General features: G+C 43.4%; 34 non-coding genes across 34 annotated transcripts; all 34 read right to left on the bottom strand.

Moving 5' to 3' along the window:
- Nucleotides 1–72: 72 nt before the first annotated feature.
- Nucleotides 73–191, bottom strand: LOC116682156 (5S ribosomal RNA). The gene has a single exon (XR_004330288.1). It is a non-coding gene; the product is annotated as a 5S ribosomal RNA (ribosomal RNA).
- Nucleotides 192–477: 286 nt separating this feature from the next.
- Nucleotides 478–596, bottom strand: LOC116682154 (5S ribosomal RNA). Its single transcript, XR_004330286.1, has one exon. It is a non-coding gene; the product is annotated as a 5S ribosomal RNA (ribosomal RNA).
- A 285-nt stretch (nt 597–881) lies between these two features.
- On the bottom strand, nt 882–1,000 carry LOC116682153 (5S ribosomal RNA). The gene has a single exon (XR_004330285.1). It is a non-coding gene; the product is annotated as a 5S ribosomal RNA (ribosomal RNA).
- Nucleotides 1,001–1,284: 284 nt separating this feature from the next.
- Nucleotides 1,285–1,403, bottom strand: LOC116682152 (5S ribosomal RNA). Its single transcript, XR_004330284.1, has one exon. It is a non-coding gene; the product is annotated as a 5S ribosomal RNA (ribosomal RNA).
- A 287-nt stretch (nt 1,404–1,690) lies between these two features.
- LOC116682151 (5S ribosomal RNA) lies at nt 1,691–1,809 on the bottom strand. Its single transcript, XR_004330283.1, has one exon. It is a non-coding gene; the product is annotated as a 5S ribosomal RNA (ribosomal RNA).
- A 286-nt stretch (nt 1,810–2,095) lies between these two features.
- Nucleotides 2,096–2,214, bottom strand: LOC116682150 (5S ribosomal RNA). Its single transcript, XR_004330282.1, has one exon. It is a non-coding gene; the product is annotated as a 5S ribosomal RNA (ribosomal RNA).
- A 286-nt stretch (nt 2,215–2,500) lies between these two features.
- LOC116682149 (5S ribosomal RNA) lies at nt 2,501–2,619 on the bottom strand. Its single transcript, XR_004330281.1, has one exon. It is a non-coding gene; the product is annotated as a 5S ribosomal RNA (ribosomal RNA).
- Nucleotides 2,620–2,904: 285 nt separating this feature from the next.
- LOC116682148 (5S ribosomal RNA) lies at nt 2,905–3,023 on the bottom strand. The gene has a single exon (XR_004330280.1). It is a non-coding gene; the product is annotated as a 5S ribosomal RNA (ribosomal RNA).
- Nucleotides 3,024–3,309: 286 nt separating this feature from the next.
- On the bottom strand, nt 3,310–3,428 carry LOC116682146 (5S ribosomal RNA). The gene has a single exon (XR_004330279.1). It is a non-coding gene; the product is annotated as a 5S ribosomal RNA (ribosomal RNA).
- Nucleotides 3,429–3,715: 287 nt separating this feature from the next.
- LOC116682145 (5S ribosomal RNA) lies at nt 3,716–3,834 on the bottom strand. Its single transcript, XR_004330278.1, has one exon. It is a non-coding gene; the product is annotated as a 5S ribosomal RNA (ribosomal RNA).
- A 286-nt stretch (nt 3,835–4,120) lies between these two features.
- Nucleotides 4,121–4,239, bottom strand: LOC116682144 (5S ribosomal RNA). Its single transcript, XR_004330277.1, has one exon. It is a non-coding gene; the product is annotated as a 5S ribosomal RNA (ribosomal RNA).
- Nucleotides 4,240–4,523: 284 nt separating this feature from the next.
- On the bottom strand, nt 4,524–4,642 carry LOC116682142 (5S ribosomal RNA). Its single transcript, XR_004330275.1, has one exon. It is a non-coding gene; the product is annotated as a 5S ribosomal RNA (ribosomal RNA).
- A 285-nt stretch (nt 4,643–4,927) lies between these two features.
- Nucleotides 4,928–5,046, bottom strand: LOC116682141 (5S ribosomal RNA). The gene has a single exon (XR_004330274.1). It is a non-coding gene; the product is annotated as a 5S ribosomal RNA (ribosomal RNA).
- A 285-nt stretch (nt 5,047–5,331) lies between these two features.
- On the bottom strand, nt 5,332–5,450 carry LOC116682140 (5S ribosomal RNA). Its single transcript, XR_004330273.1, has one exon. It is a non-coding gene; the product is annotated as a 5S ribosomal RNA (ribosomal RNA).
- A 285-nt stretch (nt 5,451–5,735) lies between these two features.
- Nucleotides 5,736–5,854, bottom strand: LOC116682139 (5S ribosomal RNA). The gene has a single exon (XR_004330272.1). It is a non-coding gene; the product is annotated as a 5S ribosomal RNA (ribosomal RNA).
- Nucleotides 5,855–6,140: 286 nt separating this feature from the next.
- LOC116682138 (5S ribosomal RNA) lies at nt 6,141–6,259 on the bottom strand. Its single transcript, XR_004330271.1, has one exon. It is a non-coding gene; the product is annotated as a 5S ribosomal RNA (ribosomal RNA).
- Nucleotides 6,260–6,546: 287 nt separating this feature from the next.
- LOC116682137 (5S ribosomal RNA) lies at nt 6,547–6,665 on the bottom strand. The gene has a single exon (XR_004330270.1). It is a non-coding gene; the product is annotated as a 5S ribosomal RNA (ribosomal RNA).
- Nucleotides 6,666–6,951: 286 nt separating this feature from the next.
- On the bottom strand, nt 6,952–7,070 carry LOC116682136 (5S ribosomal RNA). The gene has a single exon (XR_004330269.1). It is a non-coding gene; the product is annotated as a 5S ribosomal RNA (ribosomal RNA).
- Nucleotides 7,071–7,356: 286 nt separating this feature from the next.
- Nucleotides 7,357–7,475, bottom strand: LOC116682135 (5S ribosomal RNA). Its single transcript, XR_004330268.1, has one exon. It is a non-coding gene; the product is annotated as a 5S ribosomal RNA (ribosomal RNA).
- Nucleotides 7,476–7,761: 286 nt separating this feature from the next.
- On the bottom strand, nt 7,762–7,880 carry LOC116682134 (5S ribosomal RNA). The gene has a single exon (XR_004330267.1). It is a non-coding gene; the product is annotated as a 5S ribosomal RNA (ribosomal RNA).
- Nucleotides 7,881–8,165: 285 nt separating this feature from the next.
- LOC116682133 (5S ribosomal RNA) lies at nt 8,166–8,284 on the bottom strand. Its single transcript, XR_004330266.1, has one exon. It is a non-coding gene; the product is annotated as a 5S ribosomal RNA (ribosomal RNA).
- A 286-nt stretch (nt 8,285–8,570) lies between these two features.
- LOC116682130 (5S ribosomal RNA) lies at nt 8,571–8,689 on the bottom strand. The gene has a single exon (XR_004330264.1). It is a non-coding gene; the product is annotated as a 5S ribosomal RNA (ribosomal RNA).
- Nucleotides 8,690–8,974: 285 nt separating this feature from the next.
- LOC116682129 (5S ribosomal RNA) lies at nt 8,975–9,093 on the bottom strand. Its single transcript, XR_004330263.1, has one exon. It is a non-coding gene; the product is annotated as a 5S ribosomal RNA (ribosomal RNA).
- Nucleotides 9,094–9,379: 286 nt separating this feature from the next.
- Nucleotides 9,380–9,498, bottom strand: LOC116682128 (5S ribosomal RNA). The gene has a single exon (XR_004330262.1). It is a non-coding gene; the product is annotated as a 5S ribosomal RNA (ribosomal RNA).
- Nucleotides 9,499–9,784: 286 nt separating this feature from the next.
- Nucleotides 9,785–9,903, bottom strand: LOC116682127 (5S ribosomal RNA). The gene has a single exon (XR_004330261.1). It is a non-coding gene; the product is annotated as a 5S ribosomal RNA (ribosomal RNA).
- Nucleotides 9,904–10,189: 286 nt separating this feature from the next.
- On the bottom strand, nt 10,190–10,308 carry LOC116682126 (5S ribosomal RNA). Its single transcript, XR_004330260.1, has one exon. It is a non-coding gene; the product is annotated as a 5S ribosomal RNA (ribosomal RNA).
- Nucleotides 10,309–10,593: 285 nt separating this feature from the next.
- Nucleotides 10,594–10,712, bottom strand: LOC116682125 (5S ribosomal RNA). Its single transcript, XR_004330259.1, has one exon. It is a non-coding gene; the product is annotated as a 5S ribosomal RNA (ribosomal RNA).
- Nucleotides 10,713–10,998: 286 nt separating this feature from the next.
- LOC116682124 (5S ribosomal RNA) lies at nt 10,999–11,117 on the bottom strand. The gene has a single exon (XR_004330258.1). It is a non-coding gene; the product is annotated as a 5S ribosomal RNA (ribosomal RNA).
- A 286-nt stretch (nt 11,118–11,403) lies between these two features.
- LOC116682123 (5S ribosomal RNA) lies at nt 11,404–11,522 on the bottom strand. Its single transcript, XR_004330257.1, has one exon. It is a non-coding gene; the product is annotated as a 5S ribosomal RNA (ribosomal RNA).
- A 286-nt stretch (nt 11,523–11,808) lies between these two features.
- On the bottom strand, nt 11,809–11,927 carry LOC116682122 (5S ribosomal RNA). The gene has a single exon (XR_004330256.1). It is a non-coding gene; the product is annotated as a 5S ribosomal RNA (ribosomal RNA).
- Nucleotides 11,928–12,213: 286 nt separating this feature from the next.
- Nucleotides 12,214–12,332, bottom strand: LOC116682121 (5S ribosomal RNA). Its single transcript, XR_004330255.1, has one exon. It is a non-coding gene; the product is annotated as a 5S ribosomal RNA (ribosomal RNA).
- A 285-nt stretch (nt 12,333–12,617) lies between these two features.
- On the bottom strand, nt 12,618–12,736 carry LOC116682119 (5S ribosomal RNA). Its single transcript, XR_004330253.1, has one exon. It is a non-coding gene; the product is annotated as a 5S ribosomal RNA (ribosomal RNA).
- Nucleotides 12,737–13,021: 285 nt separating this feature from the next.
- Nucleotides 13,022–13,140, bottom strand: LOC116682118 (5S ribosomal RNA). Its single transcript, XR_004330252.1, has one exon. It is a non-coding gene; the product is annotated as a 5S ribosomal RNA (ribosomal RNA).
- A 286-nt stretch (nt 13,141–13,426) lies between these two features.
- On the bottom strand, nt 13,427–13,545 carry LOC116682117 (5S ribosomal RNA). The gene has a single exon (XR_004330251.1). It is a non-coding gene; the product is annotated as a 5S ribosomal RNA (ribosomal RNA).
- Nucleotides 13,546–13,718: the final 173 nt, after the last annotated feature.

The following is a 13,718-nucleotide window of genomic DNA, read 5'->3' as shown; positions in this document are numbered from 1 at the left end:
ACGTCCTTTATACAGTTTCCTTGTTTGCTCTACGTCCAGCAAAGAAGCCACAGCGCCTTAGGCTAACTAAAAAGCTTACAGCACCAGGTATTCCCAGGCGGTCTCCCATCCAAGTACTAAGCCGGCCCAACCCTGCTTGGCTTCCGAGATCAGACGAGAGCGGGCACTTTCAGGGTGGTGTGGCCGTAAGCAACCATACAGGGCGAAATCCAGCTATTTCTAGATGTGAAGACCTGAAGGTTCTCATACCTTACTTAGACTTGGTGGACTTGTTGTCTTCCAGAACTTATTATTTATTTATGCTGTGGTCAAACTGCAAGTATTTTGAACTCTTACTTGAAATGTTGAACACTGAGATTGTTTATTTTAATTCTAAAGAAGAATGGTGCTTCAAAAAAAAAAGTTACGTCCTTTATACAGTTTCCTTGTTTGCTCTACGTCCAGCAAAGAAGCCACAGCGCCTTAGGCTAACTAAAAAGCTTACAGCACCAGGTATTCCCAGGCGGTCTCCCATCCAAGTACTAAGCCGGCCCAACCCTGCTTGGCTTCCGAGATCAGACGAGAGCGGGCACTTTCAGGGTGGTGTGGCCGTAAGCAACCATACAGGGCGAAATCCAGCTATTTCTAGATGTGAAGACCTGAAGGTTCTCTTACCTTACTTAGACTTGGTGGACTTGTTGTCTTCCAGAACTTATTATTTATTTATGCTGTGGTCAAACTGCAAGTATTTTGAACTCTTACTTGAAATGTTGAACACTGAGATTGTTTATTTTAATTCTAAAGAAGAATGGTGCTTCAAAAAAAAAGTTACGTCCTTTATACAGTTTCCTTGTTTGCTCTACGTCCAGCAAAGAAGCCACAGCGCCTTAGGCTAACTAAAAAGCTTACAGCACCAGGTATTCCCAGGCGGTCTCCCATCCAAGTACTAAGCCGGCCCAACCCTGCTTGGCTTCCGAGATCAGACGAGAGCGGGCACTTTCAGGGTGGTGTGGCCGTAAGCAACCATACAGGGCGAAATCCAGCTATTTCTAGATGTGAAGACCTGAAGTTCTCTTACCTTACTTAGACTTGGTGGACTTGTTGTCTTCCAGAACTTATTATTTATTTATGCTGTGGTCAAACTGCAAGTATTTTGAACTCTTACTTGAAATGTTGAACACTGAGTTGTTTATTTTAATTCTAAAGAAGAATGGTGCTTCAAAAAAAAAAGTTACGTCCTTTATACAGTTTCCTTGTTTGCTCTACGTCCAGCAAAGAAGCCACAGCGCCTTAGGCTAACTAAAAAGCTTACAGCACCAGGTATTCCCAGGCGGTCTCCCATCCAAGTACTAAGCCGGCCCAACCCTGCTTGGCTTCCGAGATCAGACGAGAGCGGGCACTTTCAGGGTGGTGTGGCCGTAAGCAACCATACAGGGCGAAATCCAGCTATTTCTAGATGTGAAGACCTGAACGTTCTCTTACCTTACTTAGACTTGGTGGACTTGTTGTCTTCCAGAACTTATTATTTATTTATGCTGTGGTCAAACTGCAAGTATTTTGAACTCTTACTTGAAATGTTGAACACTGAGATTGTTTATTTTAATTCTAAAGAAGAATGGTGCTTCAAAAAAAAAAAGTTACGTCCTTTATACAGTTTCCTTGTTTGCTCTACGTCCAGCAAAGAAGCCACAGCGCCTTAGGCTAACTAAAAAGCTTACAGCACCAGGTATTCCCAGGCGGTCTCCCATCCAAGTACTAAGCCGGCCCAACCCTGCTTGGCTTCCGAGATCAGACGAGAGCGGGCACTTTCAGGGTGGTGTGGCCGTAAGCAACCATACAGGGCGAAATCCAGCTATTTCTAGATGTGAAGACCTGAAGGTTCTCATACCTTACTTAGACTTGGTGGACTTGTTGTCTTCCAGAACTTATTATTTATTTATGCTGTGGTCAAACTGCAAGTATTTTGAACTCTTACTTGAAATGTTGAACACTGAGATTGTTTATTTTAATTCTAAAGAAGAATGGTGCTTCAAAAAAAAAAGTTACGTCCTCTATACAGTTTCCTTGTTTGCTCTACGTCCAGCAAAGAAGCCACAGCGCCTTAGGCTAACTAAAAAGCTTACAGCACCAGGTATTCCCAGGCGGTCTCCCATCCAAGTACTAAGCCGGCCCAACCCTGCTTGGCTTCCGAGATCAGACGAGAGCGGGCACTTTCAGGGTGGTGTGGCCGTAAGCAACCATACAGGGCGAAATCCAGCTATTTCTAGATGTGAAGACCTGAAGGTTCTCATACCTTACTTAGACTTGGTGGACTTGTTGTCTTCCAGAACTTATTATTTATTTATGCTGTGGTCAAACTGCAAGTATTTTGAACTCTTACTTGAAATGTTGAACACTGAGATTGTTTATTTTAATTCTAAAGAAGAATGGTGCTTCAAAAAAAAAAGTTACGTCCTTTATACAGTTTCCTTGTTTGCTCTACGTCCAGCAAAGAAGCCACAGCGCCTTAGGCTAACTAAAAAGCTTACAGCACCAGGTATTCCCAGGCGGTCTCCCATCCAAGTACTAAGCCGGCCCAACCCTGCTTGGCTTCCGAGATCAGACGAGAGCGGGCACTTTCAGGGTGGTGTGGCCGTAAGCAACCATACAGGGCGAAATCCAGCTATTTCTAGATGTGAAGACCTGAAGGTTCTCATACCTTACTTAGACTTGGTGGACTTGTTGTCTTCCAGAACTTATTATTTATTTATGCTGTGGTCAAACTGCAAGTATTTTGAACTCTTACTTGAAATGTTGAACACTGAGATTGTTTATTTTAATTCTAAAGAAGAATGGTGCTTCAAAAAAAAAAGTTACGTCCTTATACAGTTTCCTTGTTTGCTCTACGTCCAGCAAAGAAGCCACAGCGCCTTAGGCTAACTAAAAAGCTTACAGCACCAGGTATTCCCAGGCGGTCTCCCATCCAAGTACTAAGCCGGCCCAACCCTGCTTGGCTTCCGAGATCAGACGAGAGCGGGCACTTTCAGGGTGGTGTGGCCGTAAGCAACCATACAGGGCGAAATCCAGCTATTTCTAGATGTGAAGACCTGAAGGTTCTCATACCTTACTTAGACTTGGTGGACTTGTTGTCTTCCAGAACTTATTATTTATTTATGCTGTGGTCAAACTGCAAGTATTTTGAACTCTTACTTGAAATGTTGAACACTGAGTTCGTTTATTATAATTCTAAAGAAGAATGGTGCTTCAAAAAAAAAAGTTACGTCCTTTATACAGTTTCCTTGTTTGCTCTACGTCCAGCAAAGAAGCCACAGCGCCTTAGGCTAACTAAAAAGCTTACAGCACCAGGTATTCCCAGGCGGTCTCCCATCCAAGTACTAAGCCGGCCCAACCCTGCTTGGCTTCCGAGATCAGACGAGAGCGGGCACTTTCAGGGTGGTGTGGCCGTAAGCAACCATACAGGGCGAAATCCAGCTATTTCTAGATGTGAAGACCTGAACGTTCTCTTACCTTACTTAGACTTGGTGGACTTGTTGTCTTCCAGAACTTATTATTTATTTATGCTGTGGTCAAACTGCAAGTATTTTGAACTCTTACTTGAAATGTTGAACACTGAGATTGTTTATTTTAATTCTAAAGAAGAATGGTGCTTCAAAAAAAAAAAGTTACGTCCTTTATACAGTTTCCTTGTTTGCTCTACGTCCAGCAAAGAAGCCACAGCGCCTTAGGCTAACTAAAAAGCTTACAGCACCAGGTATTCCCAGGCGGTCTCCCATCCAAGTACTAAGCCGGCCCAACCCTGCTTGGCTTCCGAGATCAGACGAGAGCGGGCACTTTCAGGGTGGTGTGGCCGTAAGCAACCATACAGGGCGAAATCCAGCTATTTCTAGATGTGAAGACCTGAACGTTCTCTTACCTTACTTAGACTTGGTGGACTTGTTGTCTTCCAGAACTTATTATTTATTTATGCTGTGGTCAAACTGCAAGTATTTTGAACTCTTACTTGAAATGTTGAACACTGAGATTGTTTATTTTAATTCTAAAGAAGAATGGTGCTTCAAAAAAAAAAGTTACGTCCTTTATACAGTTTCCTTGTTTGCTCTACGTCCAGCAAAGAAGCCACAGCGCCTTAGGCTAACTAAAAAGCTTACAGCACCAGGTATTCCCAGGCGGTCTCCCATCCAAGTACTAAGCCGGCCCAACCCTGCTTGGCTTCCGAGATCAGACGAGAGCGGGCACTTTCAGGGTGGTGTGGCCGTAAGCAACCATACAGGGCGAAATCCAGCTATTTCTAGATGTGAAGACCTGAAGGTTCTCATACCTTACTTAGACTTGGTGGACTTGTTGTCTTCCAGAACTTATTATTTATTTATGCTGTGGTCAAACTGCAAGTATTTTGAACTCTTACTTGAAATGTTGAACACTGAGTTGTTTATTTAATTCTAAAGAAGAATGGTGCTTCAAAAAAAAAAGTTACGTCCTTTATACAGTTTCCTTGTTTGCTCTACGTCCAGCAAAGAAGCCACAGCGCCTTAGGCTAACTAAAAAGCTTACAGCACCAGGTATTCCCAGGCGGTCTCCCATCCAAGTACTAAGCCGGCCCAACCCTGCTTGGCTTCCGAGATCAGACGAGAGCGGGCACTTTCAGGGTGGTGTGGCCGTAAGCAACCATACAGGGCGAAATCCAGCTATTTCTAGATGTGAAGACCTGAAGTTCTCTTACCTTACTTAGACTTGGTGGACTTGTTGTCTTCCAGAACTTATTATTTATTTATGCTGTGGTCAAACTGCAAGTATTTTGAACTCTTACTTGAAATGTTGAACACTGAGATTGTTTATTTTAATTCTAAAGAAGAATGGTGCTTCAAAAAAAAAAGTTACGTCCTCTATACAGTTTCCTTGTTTGCTCTACGTCCAGCAAAGAAGCCACAGCGCCTTAGGCTAACTAAAAAGCTTACAGCACCAGGTATTCCCAGGCGGTCTCCCATCCAAGTACTAAGCCGGCCCAACCCTGCTTGGCTTCCGAGATCAGACGAGAGCGGGCACTTTCAGGGTGGTGTGGCCGTAAGCAACCATACAGGGCGAAATCCAGCTATTTCTAGATGTGAAGACCTGAAGGTTCTCATACCTTACTTAGACTTGGTGGACTTGTTGTCTTCCAGAACTTATTATTTATTTATGCTGTGGTCAAACTGCAAGTATTTTGAACTCTTACTTGAAATGTTGAACACTGAGATTGTTTATTTTAATTCTAAAGAAGAATGGTGCTTCAAAAAAAAAAGTTACGTCCTTATACAGTTTCCTTGTTTGCTCTACGTCCAGCAAAGAAGCCACAGCGCCTTAGGCTAACTAAAAAGCTTACAGCACCAGGTATTCCCAGGCGGTCTCCCATCCAAGTACTAAGCCGGCCCAACCCTGCTTGGCTTCCGAGATCAGACGAGAGCGGGCACTTTCAGGGTGGTGTGGCCGTAAGCAACCATACAGGGCGAAATCCAGCTATTTCTAGATGTGAAGACCTGAAGGTTCTCATACCTTACTTAGACTTGGTGGACTTGTTGTCTTCCAGAACTTATTATTTATTTATGCTGTGGTCAAACTGCAAGTATTTTGAACTCTTACTTGAAATGTTGAACACTGAGTTGTTTATTTTAATTCTAAAGAAGAATGGTGCTTCAAAAAAAAAAGTTACGTCCTTTATACAGTTTCCTTGTTTGCTCTACGTCCAGCAAAGAAGCCACAGCGCCTTAGGCTAACTAAAAAGCTTACAGCACCAGGTATTCCCAGGCGGTCTCCCATCCAAGTACTAAGCCGGCCCAACCCTGCTTGGCTTCCGAGATCAGACGAGAGCGGGCACTTTCAGGGTGGTGTGGCCGTAAGCAACCATACAGGGCGAAATCCAGCTATTTCTAGATGTGAAGACCTGAAGGTTCTCTTACCTTACTTAGACTTGGTGGACTTGTTGTCTTCCAGAACTTATTATTTATTTATGCTGTGGTCAAACTGCAAGTATTTTGAACTCTTACTTGAAATGTTGAACACTGAGATTGTTTATTTTAATTCTAAAGAAGAATGGTGCTTCAAAAAAAAAAGTTACGTCCTCTATACAGTTTCCTTGTTTGCTCTACGTCCAGCAAAGAAGCCACAGCGCCTTAGGCTAACTAAAAAGCTTACAGCACCAGGTATTCCCAGGCGGTCTCCCATCCAAGTACTAAGCCGGCCCAACCCTGCTTGGCTTCCGAGATCAGACGAGAGCGGGCACTTTCAGGGTGGTGTGGCCGTAAGCAACCATACAGGGCGAAATCCAGCTATTTCTAGATGTGAAGACCTGAAGGTTCTCATACCTTACTTAGACTTGGTGGACTTGTTGTCTTCCAGAACTTATTATTTATTTATGCTGTGGTCAAACTGCAAGTATTTTGAACTCTTACTTGAAATGTTGAACACTGAGTTCGTTTATTATAATTCTAAAGAAGAATGGTGCTTCAAAAAAAAAAAGTTACGTCCTTTATACAGTTTCCTTGTTTGCTCTACGTCCAGCAAAGAAGCCACAGCGCCTTAGGCTAACTAAAAAGCTTACAGCACCAGGTATTCCCAGGCGGTCTCCCATCCAAGTACTAAGCCGGCCCAACCCTGCTTGGCTTCCGAGATCAGACGAGAGCGGGCACTTTCAGGGTGGTGTGGCCGTAAGCAACCATACAGGGCGAAATCCAGCTATTTCTAGATGTGAAGACCTGAAGGTTCTCTTACCTTACTTAGACTTGGTGGACTTGTTGTCTTCCAGAACTTATTATTTATTTATGCTGTGGTCAAACTGCAAGTATTTTGAACTCTTACTTGAAATGTTGAACACTGAGATTGTTTATTTTAATTCTAAAGAAGAATGGTGCTTCAAAAAAAAAAGTTACGTCCTTTATACAGTTTCCTTGTTTGCTCTACGTCCAGCAAAGAAGCCACAGCGCCTTAGGCTAACTAAAAAGCTTACAGCACCAGGTATTCCCAGGCGGTCTCCCATCCAAGTACTAAGCCGGCCCAACCCTGCTTGGCTTCCGAGATCAGACGAGAGCGGGCACTTTCAGGGTGGTGTGGCCGTAAGCAACCATACAGGGCGAAATCCAGCTATTTCTAGATGTGAAGACCTGAAGGTTCTCTTACCTTACTTAGACTTGGTGGACTTGTTGTCTTCCAGAACTTATTATTTATTTATGCTGTGGTCAAACTGCAAGTATTTTGAACTCTTACTTGAAATGTTGAACACTGAGATTGTTTATTTTAATTCTAAAGAAGAATGGTGCTTCAAAAAAAAAAGTTACGTCCTCTATACAGTTTCCTTGTTTGCTCTACGTCCAGCAAAGAAGCCACAGCGCCTTAGGCTAACTAAAAAGCTTACAGCACCAGGTATTCCCAGGCGGTCTCCCATCCAAGTACTAAGCCGGCCCAACCCTGCTTGGCTTCCGAGATCAGACGAGAGCGGGCACTTTCAGGGTGGTGTGGCCGTAAGCAACCATACAGGGCGAAATCCAGCTATTTCTAGATGTGAAGACCTGAAGGTTCTCATACCTTACTTAGACTTGGTGGACTTGTTGTCTTCCAGAACTTATTATTTATTTATGCTGTGGTCAAACTGCAAGTATTTTGAACTCTTACTTGAAATGTTGAACACTGAGATTGTTTATTTTAATTCTAAAGAAGAATGGTGCTTCAAAAAAAAAAGTTACGTCCTCTATACAGTTTCCTTGTTTGCTCTACGTCCAGCAAAGAAGCCACAGCGCCTTAGGCTAACTAAAAAGCTTACAGCACCAGGTATTCCCAGGCGGTCTCCCATCCAAGTACTAAGCCGGCCCAACCCTGCTTGGCTTCCGAGATCAGACGAGAGCGGGCACTTTCAGGGTGGTGTGGCCGTAAGCAACCATACAGGGCGAAATCCAGCTATTTCTAGATGTGAAGACCTGAAGGTTCTCATACCTTACTTAGACTTGGTGGACTTGTTGTCTTCCAGAACTTATTATTTATTTATGCTGTGGTCAAACTGCAAGTATTTTGAACTCTTACTTGAAATGTTGAACACTGAGTTGTTTATTTTAATTCTAAAGAAGAATGGTGCTTCAAAAAAAAAAGTTACGTCCTTTATACAGTTTCCTTGTTTGCTCTACGTCCAGCAAAGAAGCCACAGCGCCTTAGGCTAACTAAAAAGCTTACAGCACCAGGTATTCCCAGGCGGTCTCCCATCCAAGTACTAAGCCGGCCCAACCCTGCTTGGCTTCCGAGATCAGACGAGAGCGGGCACTTTCAGGGTGGTGTGGCCGTAAGCAACCATACAGGGCGAAATCCAGCTATTTCTAGATGTGAAGACCTGAAGGTTCTCTTACCTTACTTAGACTTGGTGGACTTGTTGTCTTCCAGAACTTATTATTTATTTATGCTGTGGTCAAACTGCAAGTATTTTGAACTCTTACTTGAAATGTTGAACACTGAGATTGTTTATTTTAATTCTAAAGAAGAATGGTGCTTCAAAAAAAAAAGTTACGTCCTTTATACAGTTTCCTTGTTTGCTCTACGTCCAGCAAAGAAGCCACAGCGCCTTAGGCTAACTAAAAAGCTTACAGCACCAGGTATTCCCAGGCGGTCTCCCATCCAAGTACTAAGCCGGCCCAACCCTGCTTGGCTTCCGAGATCAGACGAGAGCGGGCACTTTCAGGGTGGTGTGGCCGTAAGCAACCATACAGGGCGAAATCCAGCTATTTCTAGATGTGAAGACCTGAAGGTTCTCATACCTTACTTAGACTTGGTGGACTTGTTGTCTTCCAGAACTTATTATTTATTTATGCTGTGGTCAAACTGCAAGTATTTTGAACTCTTACTTGAAATGTTGAACACTGAGATTGTTTATTTTAATTCTAAAGAAGAATGGTGCTTCAAAAAAAAAAGTTACGTCCTTATACAGTTTCCTTGTTTGCTCTACGTCCAGCAAAGAAGCCACAGCGCCTTAGGCTAACTAAAAAGCTTACAGCACCAGGTATTCCCAGGCGGTCTCCCATCCAAGTACTAAGCCGGCCCAACCCTGCTTGGCTTCCGAGATCAGACGAGAGCGGGCACTTTCAGGGTGGTGTGGCCGTAAGCAACCATACAGGGCGAAATCCAGCTATTTCTAGATGTGAAGACCTGAAGGTTCTCATACCTTACTTAGACTTGGTGGACTTGTTGTCTTCCAGAACTTATTATTTATTTATGCTGTGGTCAAACTGCAAGTATTTTGAACTCTTACTTGAAATGTTGAACACTGAGATTGTTTATTTTAATTCTAAAGAAGAATGGTGCTTCAAAAAAAAAAGTTACGTCCTCTATACAGTTTCCTTGTTTGCTCTACGTCCAGCAAAGAAGCCACAGCGCCTTAGGCTAACTAAAAAGCTTACAGCACCAGGTATTCCCAGGCGGTCTCCCATCCAAGTACTAAGCCGGCCCAACCCTGCTTGGCTTCCGAGATCAGACGAGAGCGGGCACTTTCAGGGTGGTGTGGCCGTAAGCAACCATACAGGGCGAAATCCAGCTATTTCTAGATGTGAAGACCTGAAGGTTCTCATACCTTACTTAGACTTGGTGGACTTGTTGTCTTCCAGAACTTATTATTTATTTATGCTGTGGTCAAACTGCAAGTATTTTGAACTCTTACTTGAAATGTTGAACACTGAGATTGTTTATTTTAATTCTAAAGAAGAATGGTGCTTCAAAAAAAAAAGTTACGTCCTTTATACAGTTTCCTTGTTTGCTCTACGTCCAGCAAAGAAGCCACAGCGCCTTAGGCTAACTAAAAAGCTTACAGCACCAGGTATTCCCAGGCGGTCTCCCATCCAAGTACTAAGCCGGCCCAACCCTGCTTGGCTTCCGAGATCAGACGAGAGCGGGCACTTTCAGGGTGGTGTGGCCGTAAGCAACCATACAGGGCGAAATCCAGCTATTTCTAGATGTGAAGACCTGAAGGTTCTCATACCTTACTTAGACTTGGTGGACTTGTTGTCTTCCAGAACTTATTATTTATTTATGCTGTGGTCAAACTGCAAGTATTTTGAACTCTTACTTGAAATGTTGAACACTGAGATTGTTTATTTTAATTCTAAAGAAGAATGGTGCTTCAAAAAAAAAAGTTACGTCCTTTATACAGTTTCCTTGTTTGCTCTACGTCCAGCAAAGAAGCCACAGCGCCTTAGGCTAACTAAAAAGCTTACAGCACCAGGTATTCCCAGGCGGTCTCCCATCCAAGTACTAAGCCGGCCCAACCCTGCTTGGCTTCCGAGATCAGACGAGAGCGGGCACTTTCAGGGTGGTGTGGCCGTAAGCAACCATACAGGGCGAAATCCAGCTATTTCTAGATGTGAAGACCTGAACGTTCTCTTACCTTACTTAGACTTGGTGGACTTGTTGTCTTCCAGAACTTATTATTTATTTATGCTGTGGTCAAACTGCAAGTATTTTGAACTCTTACTTGAAATGTTGAACACTGAGATTGTTTATTTTAATTCTAAAGAAGAATGGTGCTTCAAAAAAAAAGTTACGTCCTCTATACAGTTTCCTTGTTTGCTCTACGTCCAGCAAAGAAGCCACAGCGCCTTAGGCTAACTAAAAAGCTTACAGCACCAGGTATTCCCAGGCGGTCTCCCATCCAAGTACTAAGCCGGCCCAACCCTGCTTGGCTTCCGAGATCAGACGAGAGCGGGCACTTTCAGGGTGGTGTGGCCGTAAGCAACCATACAGGGCGAAATCCAGCTATTTCTAGATGTGAAGACCTGAAGGTTCTCATACCTTACTTAGACTTGGTGGACTTGTTGTCTTCCAGAACTTATTATTTATTTATGCTGTGGTCAAACTGCAAGTATTTTGAACTCTTACTTGAAATGTTGAACACTGAGATTGTTTATTTTAATTCTAAAGAAGAATGGTGCTTCAAAAAAAAAAGTTACGTCCTTTATACAGTTTCCTTGTTTGCTCTACGTCCAGCAAAGAAGCCACAGCGCCTTAGGCTAACTAAAAAGCTTACAGCACCAGGTATTCCCAGGCGGTCTCCCATCCAAGTACTAAGCCGGCCCAACCCTGCTTGGCTTCCGAGATCAGACGAGAGCGGGCACTTTCAGGGTGGTGTGGCCGTAAGCAACCATACAGGGCGAAATCCAGCTATTTCTAGATGTGAAGACCTGAAGGTTCTCATACCTTACTTAGACTTGGTGGACTTGTTGTCTTCCAGAACTTATTATTTATTTATGCTGTGGTCAAACTGCAAGTATTTTGAACTCTTACTTGAAATGTTGAACACTGAGATTGTTTATTTTAATTCTAAAGAAGAATGGTGCTTCAAAAAAAAAAGTTACGTCCTTTATACAGTTTCCTTGTTTGCTCTACGTCCAGCAAAGAAGCCACAGCGCCTTAGGCTAACTAAAAAGCTTACAGCACCAGGTATTCCCAGGCGGTCTCCCATCCAAGTACTAAGCCGGCCCAACCCTGCTTGGCTTCCGAGATCAGACGAGAGCGGGCACTTTCAGGGTGGTGTGGCCGTAAGCAACCATACAGGGCGAAATCCAGCTATTTCTAGATGTGAAGACCTGAAGGTTCTCATACCTTACTTAGACTTGGTGGACTTGTTGTCTTCCAGAACTTATTATTTATTTATGCTGTGGTCAAACTGCAAGTATTTTGAACTCTTACTTGAAATGTTGAACACTGAGATTGTTTATTTTAATTCTAAAGAAGAATGGTGCTTCAAAAAAAAAAGTTACGTCCTTTATACAGTTTCCTTGTTTGCTCTACGTCCAGCAAAGAAGCCACAGCGCCTTAGGCTAACTAAAAAGCTTACAGCACCAGGTATTCCCAGGCGGTCTCCCATCCAAGTACTAAGCCGGCCCAACCCTGCTTGGCTTCCGAGATCAGACGAGAGCGGGCACTTTCAGGGTGGTGTGGCCGTAAGCAACCATACAGGGCGAAATCCAGCTATTTCTAGATGTGAAGACCTGAAGGTTCTCTTACCTTACTTAGACTTGGTGGACTTGTTGTCTTCCAGAACTTATTATTTATTTATGCTGTGGTCAAACTGCAAGTATTTTGAACTCTTACTTGAAATGTTGAACACTGAGATTGTTTATTTTAATTCTAAAGAAGAATGGTGCTTCAAAAAAAAAAGTTACGTCCTCTATACAGTTTCCTTGTTTGCTCTACGTCCAGCAAAGAAGCCACAGCGCCTTAGGCTAACTAAAAAGCTTACAGCACCAGGTATTCCCAGGCGGTCTCCCATCCAAGTACTAAGCCGGCCCAACCCTGCTTGGCTTCCGAGATCAGACGAGAGCGGGCACTTTCAGGGTGGTGTGGCCGTAAGCAACCATACAGGGCGAAATCCAGCTATTTCTAGATGTGAAGACCTGAAGGTTCTCATACCTTACTTAGACTTGGTGGACTTGTTGTCTTCCAGAACTTATTATTTATTTATGCTGTGGTCAAACTGCAAGTATTTTGAACTCTTACTTGAAATGTTGAACACTGAGATTGTTTATTTTAATTCTAAAGAAGAATGGTGCTTCAAAAAAAAAAGTTACGTCCTTATACAGTTTCCTTGTTTGCTCTACGTCCAGCAAAGAAGCCACAGCGCCTTAGGCTAACTAAAAAGCTTACAGCACCAGGTATTCCCAGGCGGTCTCCCATCCAAGTACTAAGCCGGCCCAACCCTGCTTGGCTTCCGAGATCAGACGAGAGCGGGCACTTTCAGGGTGGTGTGGCCGTAAGCAACCATACAGGGCGAAATCCAGCTATTTCTAGATGTGAAGACCTGAAGGTTCTCATACCTTACTTAGACTTGGTGGACTTGTTGTCTTCCAGAACTTATTATTTATTTATGCTGTGGTCAAACTGCAAGTATTTTGAACTCTTACTTGAAATGTTGAACACTGAGATTGTTTATTTTAATTCTAAAGAAGAATGGTGCTTCAAAAAAAAAAGTTACGTCCTTATACAGTTTCCTTGTTTGCTCTACGTCCAGCAAAGAAGCCACAGCGCCTTAGGCTAACTAAAAAGCTTACAGCACCAGGTATTCCCAGGCGGTCTCCCATCCAAGTACTAAGCCGGCCCAACCCTGCTTGGCTTCCGAGATCAGACGAGAGCGGGCACTTTCAGGGTGGTGTGGCCGTAAGCAACCATACAGGGCGAAATCCAGCTATTTCTAGATGTGAAGACCTGAAGGTTCTCATACCTTACTTAGACTTGGTGGACTTGTTGTCTTCCAGAACTTATTATTTATTTATGCTGTGGTCAAACTGCAAGTATTTTGAACTCTTACTTGAAATGTTGAACACTGAGATTGTTTATTTTAATTCTAAAGAAGAATGGTGCTTCAAAAAAAAAAGTTACGTCCTCTATACAGTTTCCTTGTTTGCTCTACGTCCAGCAAAGAAGCCACAGCGCCTTAGGCTAACTAAAAAGCTTACAGCACCAGGTATTCCCAGGCGGTCTCCCATCCAAGTACTAAGCCGGCCCAACCCTGCTTGGCTTCCGAGATCAGACGAGAGCGGGCACTTTCAGGGTGGTGTGGCCGTAAGCAACCATACAGGGCGAAATCCAGCTATTTCTAGATGTGAAGACCTGAAGGTTCTCATACCTTACTTAGACTTGGTGGACTTGTTGTCTTCCAGAACTTATTATTTATTTATGCTGTGGTCAAACTGCAAGTATTTTGAACTCTTACTTGAAATGTTGAACACTGAGATTGTTTA

This window comes from Etheostoma spectabile, unplaced genomic scaffold (assembly GCF_008692095.1).
Source record: "Etheostoma spectabile isolate EspeVRDwgs_2016 unplaced genomic scaffold, UIUC_Espe_1.0 scaffold00018785, whole genome shotgun sequence".
Lineage (NCBI taxonomy): Eukaryota > Metazoa > Chordata > Actinopteri > Perciformes > Percidae > Etheostoma > Etheostoma spectabile.
Note: the sequence above shows the minus strand (reverse complement) of the source record. Positions and strands in the feature narration are given on the sequence as shown.